Raw genomic sequence first — 9,946 nt, 5'->3', positions numbered from 1 at the left:
AGAAATCAGACTATAATTCTCCCTCTCTCTCTCTCACTCTCTCTCTTTTTTTTTTGTGCCCTTGTCCAGGTTTGGGGTGAGTATAATACTGTCTTCATGGAATGAGTTTGGTAGTGTTCCTTCCCTTTCTATTTCATGGAAAAATTTGAGGTGTGCTGGCATTACTTCTTCTTTAAAGGTCTGGTAGAATTCCACAATGGATTTATCTGATTCTGTTTTTTTTTTTTTTTTTTAATGGGGAGGCTATTACTGCTTCAATTTCATTGCTTATTATAGATTTATTTAAGTGATTTATATCCTCTTAGTTCAATATTGGAGGTCATATGTGTCTAGAAGTTTGCCCATCTCTTCTAGATTTTCCTATTTATTTGAAAATGGGTTTTTAAAGTAATCCTCATGATTCCCTGGATTTCCTTGGTGTTTGTTGTGATCTCCCCTTTTTTGTTTCCAATTTTATTAATTTGTGTCTTTTCCCTCCTCATTTTAGTCAGATTTGCTAGGGGTTTATCAATGTTATATATTGCTCTATGACCAATGGGTCATCGAAGTAATAAGGGAGAAAATGAAAAAGTTCCTGGAATTCACTGAAAATGAAAGCACACCCTTCCCAGAACTTATGGGATACAGCAAAGGAGTGATAAGGAGAAAGTTTATAGCTATGAATGCGTAAGTTACAAACAAAATGATCTCACATAGAAGACCTAATACTGCATCTCAAATTCCTATAAAAATAAGAACAAGCAGAAATGGAGAAATAATAAAAATAAGGGCCAAAATCAATGAAATAGAGACCTCCACAAAGAAAAGAGGAAATATGCATACAAAGATCAACAAAAGTAAAATGTGGCTTTCTGTTATTCATAATTTTACAGATGAAGTCAGTTGCTAACATCCTAGTTCTCCTATGCATAATGTAATGCTTTTCTTCCTGTTTTCAGACATTTTGTATGTTTGGTTTGAGTCTTATGGTCTTATAATGCCATTTATTGAATTTATACTGCTTGAGTTTTGTTAAGATCAACATATTTACACATTTTTATCTTCACCAATTTGGTTACATTTTTGGAATTTTCGTTCCTTTTCCTCCTGTGGAGATTGTACTTTTTGGAATAGTCCCACAAATTCTTGAGGTCTTTTACTTTTTCAATGTTTACTTTGTTTCTCACAGTAGACAATTTCTGTTATAAGTTTAACTTTACCCTATCTTCCCCTTTGTTTCTACCTAGCTTCTTCCATGACTTTTAAAAAATTCAGAGAGAGTTGTGGAGGCTCAAGGCTATAATCTCAGCTATGTGGGAGGTGTATGTAGGAGGATCATTTGCTGAGGATGGCTCTAGGCAAAAATACCACACCTTCCTTCCTTATCTGAAAAATAACTGATGCAAAAAGAAGGGGTAGAGGTGTGGCCCAAGTGATAGAGTGATTGTCTAAAAAAACGGAGGCCCTGAGTTTCTCTTTCTTCCTTCTTCCTTTCCTTGCTTACTTCATTTTTTTCTGTTTCTCCTTCTCTCCCTCTCCTCCTTCCTTCTCCCTCTTCCCTCCACCTTTCTTCTTTTCCTTCCTTGTTTGCCTTCCTTCTTTCCTTCCCCCTTCTCACCCTTCCTCCCTCCCTCCTGCTCTTCCTCCCTCCCTTTGCTCCTTCCTTCCTTCTTTCCTTAAATCTGTCTTTACCCTTCCTACTTCCCTCTTTCCTTTCCCTTTCTTTTTCATCTTTCTTTCTCTTATTCTTCCTCCCTGCCCTCCTCTTTCTTTCTTTCTTGCTTTTTGCCTCTCTTCTTCTTTCCTTCATTCCTTCTCCTCTTTCATTTTCTTTTTCTTCCTTGCATTCTTTTTGTCTTTCTTTTTCTTCCTCTCTCTTTCCCACTGTCTCCCTCATCCCTTCCTACCCTCCATCCTTTCATTTCTTCCTTCTTTCCTAACATCACTTCCTCTTTCTTGCTCTTTTTCTTTCTATCTCTTTCTTCCCTCTTCCTCCTCCCCCTCCCCCCTCTCTCCAGGCTTCATAGAATGTGATAGAAGATTCAACTTGATGATAAATCATCTTTTTAAATAAAAGAAAACACAAACACATTTTCTTTTTTGTTTCATTTTAGCATATTTACATCTACATGTAAATATGTATACAGAAGTGTATACATTGCTTGGGCCACCTTCCCCACCCCGACCCCCTCAACCTTCATCCTCCCCCACTACCCAGGTCTGCATAGAGAAAGAGGCTAACCTGGCCAGATCTTGTGGCATGATCTCTCTACTGGTGCCCCAACTGCTGCAGAATTTGTGAGAAGAGGATTGGAGTCTTAGGCCCTGCAGGACAAAAGAGCTTTCCAGGTACTGCTTGCCTGTTTTGGCTATGTCTCTCCTTCTTGCTCACCCATGTGGAAGGGAGTTTCAGGCTTCTGGAGAATTCCCTAGGCAGGCACTTGTTTGACAGGATTTTCTCCTGTTAGATGGCCACCATTTCTTAAGGTAAACCACTTGCTGGGTTGGAAACTCCATGGAGGACGAAAGATTTAAAGACAAAGCTGTCTGTGTGGTTTCTCTTGAAGGATCAGTTTGGCAGCCACAATGATTCTTTCCTGGAAGAAGGAAATTTCTCTACCCATGTTCTTCATGATTCTGACTGGCTTCTCGTGTTTTCTGATGGGATTTGGTTCAGTTCTGGCAGGTTTGGCTCTATGCAGGGTGCCTTTTGGTGCTAGATCGTGAGAAATGCTGGGCCTGGGTTGCCTTGTTCTGTTGGGTGTTTGGGTGGTTTGCTTGCTCTATTGGGTATTTTTCTTTTTTGCTTTTCCAGTCTTTGGGTCCAAAGCAGCTGACCTTCTTCTTACCAGTGATCAGAGAACTCCTAGGGTTGCTTCTTATAACTTTCAGGTTGAAGACTAGGGACAAATAGGTCTGTATCTTTTTTTCCAGGTATGTACAATATTTATTATCAAGTATATATCAATATTTATGATGAAAACTTTAATTTTTAATGTTCATTAGCTTCAATTTTGTCTTTGTTCTTCCCTTCCTTCTACTCTAAAGACATTTTTATTAGCACATATTCATTATACAGTGAATTTCAATGTGGCATTTCCATATATGCTTATGACGGACGTTGTTTAAAGTCACACCTCCATCATTTGCCTCATCCTCCCTACTCCCCTTTTAAAACAATTTTAATGTTCTGTTTTCATACAAGGATACAAAATACAGTGACCATATTCACATTTATTCATGGTCTCCACTCACCCTCTTCTTTCTCACTAGTACCTACTTTGAACAGGACCTGTTTTACACTCCTCTCCTTCATTTTTTAAGGGGTATATTTTTTTTTCAAAAGGTGTTCACTATGTTATTTCACCCATGAATATATTGTACTTTAATCAGATTAAATTCTAATTCTCTGTCTTTCCCTATCCCTCCTGCACCCCATTATTCAGCTTTTTTTAGGGCATTTCATTATATATGCTATGTATTTCAGTGCTAGTCACTATGATTTTCTTCTCCATTCCCACCTCCCATAATCCCCTCAAAAAGTCCCATGTTACAAATATGTTATAAATATGTATATGTGTATATAATATATATGATCATATATTTATTTGTATACACATTTATCTTTTAGGTTTTGATTCCTCATATGAGAAAACATGTGGCCTTTGTCTTTCTGAACCTGGCTTATTTAGCTTAATTTGATGATCTCCAGTTCCATCCACTTAACTGAAAATTACCTAATTTAATTCTTCTTTATGAAGAATTTCATTCTTTATATATATAGCTAAAGAATATCTATATCTATAGCTATACATAATATATATATGTATATATGTATATCACATTTTTTTAATCCATCAATTGATTGTAGGGTATCTGGGTGTGTACATAGCTTAGCTAGTATGTATAGTGGTGTAATAAACATGGATGTGCAAGTGTCTCTATTGTATACTGACTTACATTCCTTCAGCCATATGCCCAGGGTTGGTAAAACTGGATTGTATGTAGGTCTATTTTAGTTTTCTGACTAGCCTTTATATGGCTTTCCATAGTGGTTGCACTCATTTATATTCTCATCACCAGTGTATAAGGGTTCCTTCCCACTCTCCTTCCTGCCAGCATTTGTTGTTTGTATTATTAAAGATAGTCACTCTCTGGAGTGAGGTGAACTCTCAATGTCACTTTGATTTGTATTTCCTTTATGGCCAGCGAGGTAGAGTATTTTTCATGTATTTATTGACTATTTGCACTTCTTTTGAGAATTATCTGTTCAGTTCTTTTGCCCATTTATTCACGGGGTTGTTGATTTTTTTGTGAGTTTAGATTTTGAGCTCCTTGTACTATAGTTATTAATACCTTGTCAGAGGTACATCTGTAAAGATTTTAATGCAATCATTCCATGGGCAGTGTATTCAGTCTAGTGACTGTTTCCTTTGCAGTGCAGAGCATTTTAGTTTGATGCAATCCCATTGCCAATCCTCTCTCTTATTTACTGAGCTATTAGTGTTCTAAACAGGAAGATATCACTTATTCCGGTATATTCCATTGTTTTCCCTTTTCCTTCCTGTCATAATTTCTATGTTTTGGATCCTACATCAAAAACCTTTGATCCACTTTGAATTGATGTTAGTGCAGTGTGAGACAGGAATCTAGTTTCAGCCTTATACATTTGTATGCCCAGTTTACCAGGACCATTTGTTGAAGAGGATGTCCTTCTCCAATGTATGTTTTAGGGTCCTCTGTCAAGAATCAAATGGTTGTTGTGAAGATTTAACTCTGGGTCTTTTGGTCTTTGTGTCTGTTTTTGTGCCAGTACCATACTGTTTTTATTACTATGTCTCTGTTATATAATTTGAAGTCAGGTGTTGTGATACCTGTAACATTTCTGTTTTTGTTCAGGATTGCTTTGGCCATTTGATGTCTTTTGTGCTTCCATATATAAACTTTAGCATTGATTTTTCTATTTCTGTGAAGAATGTCATGGGAATTTTAATGAGGATTGAGCTGAGCATATAGATTGATTTTGAGGGTATAGCTATTTTCAGAATATTAATTCTGGTAATTCATGAGCACAGGAGATCTTTCCGTCTTCTGATGTCTTCTTTGATTTCTTTCTCTGTGACTTACAGTTTTTTGTTGTAGATGTCATTAACTTCCTTCATTAAATTTACTCTTAGATATTTTTGTGCTCATTATAAATGGAATTATTTTCCTGATTTCATTCTCATTTTGTTCAATTTGGTGTATAGAAAAACTACTGATTTTTACGTGCGTGTTGATTTTGTATCCTAACGTTTTGCTAAATGTGTTTATGAGATCTAATAGTTTTATAATGGAGTTTTTAAGGTCTGTAAGGTATAAGATCATATCATTTGAAAATAGGGATACTTTGATCTCATCCATCTCTATTTAAATCTTTTTTACATCTTTCTCCTGTCTGTTTTTTCTGGGTAGGAATTCCAGTATTATATTGAATATGAATGGAGATAGTGGACACCCTTGAATTAATCCTGGCTTTAGAGGAAATGGTTTCAGTTTGTCGTTGTTTATGATGTTGGCTGTAGCTTTGTCATATATAGCCTTTATTATGTTGAGGTACATGCCTTCTATTTCTAGTTTCTATAGAACTTTTATAATAAAAAAGTATATTAATTTTTTCCCAAGGACTTTTTCTGCATCATTTATAAAGATCATATGATTTTTGTCATTAGTTCTATTTGTATGCTATATTACATTTATTGATTTGCACATATTGAGCCATCCTAGTATCCCTGGGATGAATCCAATTTGATCATGGTATATGATCTTTCTGATGTGTTGTTGAATTTGGTTTCTATGTATCATATTGAGAATTTTTGCATCTATGTTCAAGGAAAGACTGGTCTATAATTCTCTTTGCTGTATCCTTGTCCACATATGGAAGGAATGTAATACTGGCTTCACAGAATGAGTTTGGCAGTGTTCCCACCATTTCTGTTTCATGGGAAACTTTGGGAGTGTTGGTAGAAATACTTCTTTAAAAGTTTTGTAAAATTTATCAGTGAATCCTTTGGGTCCTGGGCTTTCCATTAGGAGATTTTTTATAATTACTTAATCTCACAATTTATTATAGGTCTATTTAGTTGGTTTATATCCTCTTGGTTCAATTTTGGTAGGTCAAATGCAGCTCAGAATTTATGCATTTCCTCTAAATTTTGCAGTTTGTTTGAATACAGTTTTTAAAAGTATTCCTTCATGATCCTCTGGATTTTTTTTGGTTGTTGCTCTAATTTAGGTCTATTTCTTCCTACTTTCAGTCAGATTGGGAAAGTGTTTGTCAATATTATTTTTGTCAAACAACCAAGTGTGCTGTATCCTAAATGTTCTACTAGGGTATGTTTTCATTTTCATTCGACTCTAGCAACTTCATTATTTCCCCCTTATTTCTTCAATGTTCCACTGGTCATTCAACAATGTGCTGTTCATTCTCCATGTATTTGATGTTTTCTGTTTTTTCTTTTGCTGTTGATGTCTAGTTTTATTCTTTTATGTTCTAATAGAATATAGGGAGGTGTTTTAACTTATATTTGCTAAAATTTGTTTTGTGTTCTAAAATGTGATCTATTTTGGGTAAAGTTCCATGGGCTGTTGAGAAGAACTTTTATTGCGCAGTGGGTAGATGAAATACTCTTTAAATATTTGTTAAGTACATTTTGGTCTGTTGTGTCAGTTAATTTTGAGGGGTTTTTTTGGTGGATATTTTTATCTGGATGACCTATATATTGTTGACAGTGGAGTATTGAAGTCTTCTACTATTATTGTGTTAGAATATTTCTGTGCTTTTGAATTCAGTACTGTTTTTTCTTAATGTAGTTGGATACACTGACATTTGGTGAATATATGTTAATAACTATTATTCCATCTTGATTTATTGTTCTTATTATTAATATGAATTGACTTTTATTGTTTCTTCTGACTAATTTTAATCTGAAGCCTTCCTTATCAAGTATGATTATAGCTAATTCTTGCCTGATTTTGTGGATCCATTTGCTTGTAAGATTTTTCCATACTTTTACTCTAAGCCACCATTTGTCTGTGCCAGTAAGTTGTGTTTTTTGTAAACATCAAATGTGTGCTTTTTAATTTAATTTTTCATTCTGTGTGTTTTCATTGAGGAATTGTGGCTGCTAACATTCAGTGATAATAATGACATATATGTAGTATTTTAGTCATTTTGTTGTTTTTCATGTGTTTACTTTTCCTTATTCCTTCTTTGCTAATCTCCTTGGCTAGTGTTCATTCATTCTGGCATTTTCTTTAGTATATCTCTGAGTTGGATTCCTTTAAGTATTTCTGCAGTGTTTTTTTTTTTTTTTTTGGATGGTACTGGGGTGTAAACTCAGAGCCTCATGCTTGCTGTTTGCTACTCAGGCAGTCTTGCCACTTGAGCTACTCCACCAGCCCTTTTTTGTGATTATTATTTTCCTTGAGATAGGGTCTCATGGACTATTTGCCTGGGTCTGGCTTCAAACCACAAACCTCTTGATCTCTGACTTCTGAGTATCTAGTATTATAGGTGTGAGCCACCAGCACCTGGCTGCACTGCTAGTTTGGTAGTCATTAATTTCTTTAGTTTTTGTTTATTGTGGAAGGTTTTCATTTCTCTTTCAACTATGCAGAATACTTAGTCTAGGTTGCCAGTTGCTTTCTCTTAGGGTTTGAAATACCCTCTTGCATTTAGAGTTTGTGCTGAGAAATCTGCATTTATTCTGATCTATTGGCCTTTATATGTGACTTGTCATTTCTTTTTTTTGCAGCTGTCAATGTTATTTCTTTCTTCTGTATATTTAGTGTTTTAATTGTAATATGTCTGGTGGTGTTTGTCTTCTAATTCTGCCTGTTTGGTGTTCTAAGAGTCTCCTGTAACTGATTGTTCCTCTCCTTCTCAAGACTGGGGAAATTATCTGTGATTATGTTTTTGAATAAGGTGTCCATGCCTTTACTTTGTATCTCTTCTCCTTCTTCTATGTCTCTGATTTAGGGTTTAGTCTTTTGATGGTATCCCACAGTTCTTGTGTATTCCTTTTATTTTTTCTTATTATTTTCTATTGTTTTTGACTTATTGATGTAATTCCCTTATTTATCTTTAATCCCCAATAGTCTATGTATACTTAGCTCCACTCTTTTAGCAAGAGTTTTGATTGAAGATTTTATTGAGAATGTTAAGTTTTTCATGTTCATGATTTCAATTTGATTTTTGTCAGGACTTCTATATCTTTATTGAATTCTTTCATATCCTGCATAGTGTTCTTCACTTCATTCAGGTGTTTGTTTGAATTCTCTTTGAGTGCAGTCACTTATTTATTTGCATCCACTTTTAATTCATTCAATTCCCTATACATCTCATTGATCATTCTTGTCATTGTTTTTGAATTTGTTTGAGAATTCTTCCTCTTCACTAGCATTTAAGTTCTTTATTATGGAGTTGATGGCTTTTGGAGGATACATACTGGTTTGTCTTTTCATAGAATTTGCTCTGTTATGTTGGAATTTATGCATCTGGGACCAAGTTTTTGTTTAGGGGTTTGAACCCATTGTTCCTTTTAATTCGAAATTCCTTACTGATTATTTCAGATAATGTAGGAGCCTGGGTGTGCTTTAGTTTCTTGTCACTAGACTGGTTGAGTGTGGCTCAGTAGTCAAATATTTGACTTCAACATTCAAGATGCTGTGTGCGGCTTCCTAGTCTTCATTAATTCTCTCTACAAATGTATAATGAGAATGACTGTAATTTTGTTTACTTTTGTAGGCTATTGGTTAAGCTTCATTGTGCCTTGAGATTTAAATCCTTGCAGAAAAGAATATACTGTAAAATTTGGATTTTTATTTAGCAGTACATGAATTGTTGATGAACAATTAAAGGGCTAAGAATGATTAACTTAATTGAGCTTACAAAATTTTATACATGGAGATGAAGAATGATACATATAATTTTATTTGCAAATCCTTGTGACTGTATAAGAGTTTTGATTTAAATTGTATGTGAAATAAATTATTTTATTATGATTGCCAAACATAGATGGTATTAGTATGTGTGTATACAGAATTCATTATTTCAGACAGCTTGAAAATGAATGTCTTTATCCTTTTGGAAAATAAATATTATAATATGTATTTTTCATTTTATTTTTTTAGTCTCTTTTCACTTATATCTTGTGTGAATTTTAAATGCCATACTATTATAATAGTAATATATATATTAAATTTTTACATAATTTTTGGCACTGATAAGATTCTATGTAATCAAAATAATTTGAAGAATAGTGCTTTACATAATAGAAGATTGTCAAAGTACACTTTTAAAAATGGTAACTAAGGGGGCTTTTACCTTGTAATAATTCAAAAAATCTTTCAGTTCAGTTGAACAGAGGTAGAAGGTTCAAAATATTCATGTTTGGATAAGATTGAAGAACACACTTGACCTTGGGCAGAATAGAAAGAAATCTAACTGCACAGGAAAAAATTGGTTCTGGGATACAATAGAACACATGAATGTCTGAAATAATAGGGCAATATTGGTGGTTGCATTTCTTATGGCTTCTAACTTGTACTATAAGATCACTGTCTTCTCTCCACCATGCTCCTTAAATTTTTTACCCTGCTCTCTCTCTTTTTTTTTTGCTAGTGCATTTCACAATATACTTTTAGTCATTTTTCTTGTGGTTGTCTGTCTTCTCCCAGCTGAAATGTAAGTCCATGTCCACAGGTGCTTCTTTCAGCTTTGCTTGTTAATATATACTGATTAACTACAACAGTGACTGAATAAAGTGACAATTAGATAGATATTAGTTGGGTGACCAATAACAGAGTCCTGGGTTGACCTCCAAATTTTGGTTTTTGAAGGCTATTATTAGCAATCATTGCTGACCTGTTCCTCAGTTAATGTTAAGAGATTAGGGCATTTTCTGTTTTCTTTCTCAGCATAAAT

This window comes from Castor canadensis, chromosome 8, assembly GCF_047511655.1.
Source record: "Castor canadensis chromosome 8, mCasCan1.hap1v2, whole genome shotgun sequence".
Taxonomy (NCBI): domain Eukaryota; kingdom Metazoa; phylum Chordata; class Mammalia; order Rodentia; family Castoridae; genus Castor; species Castor canadensis.
This window is presented reverse-complemented; position numbering follows the sequence as displayed.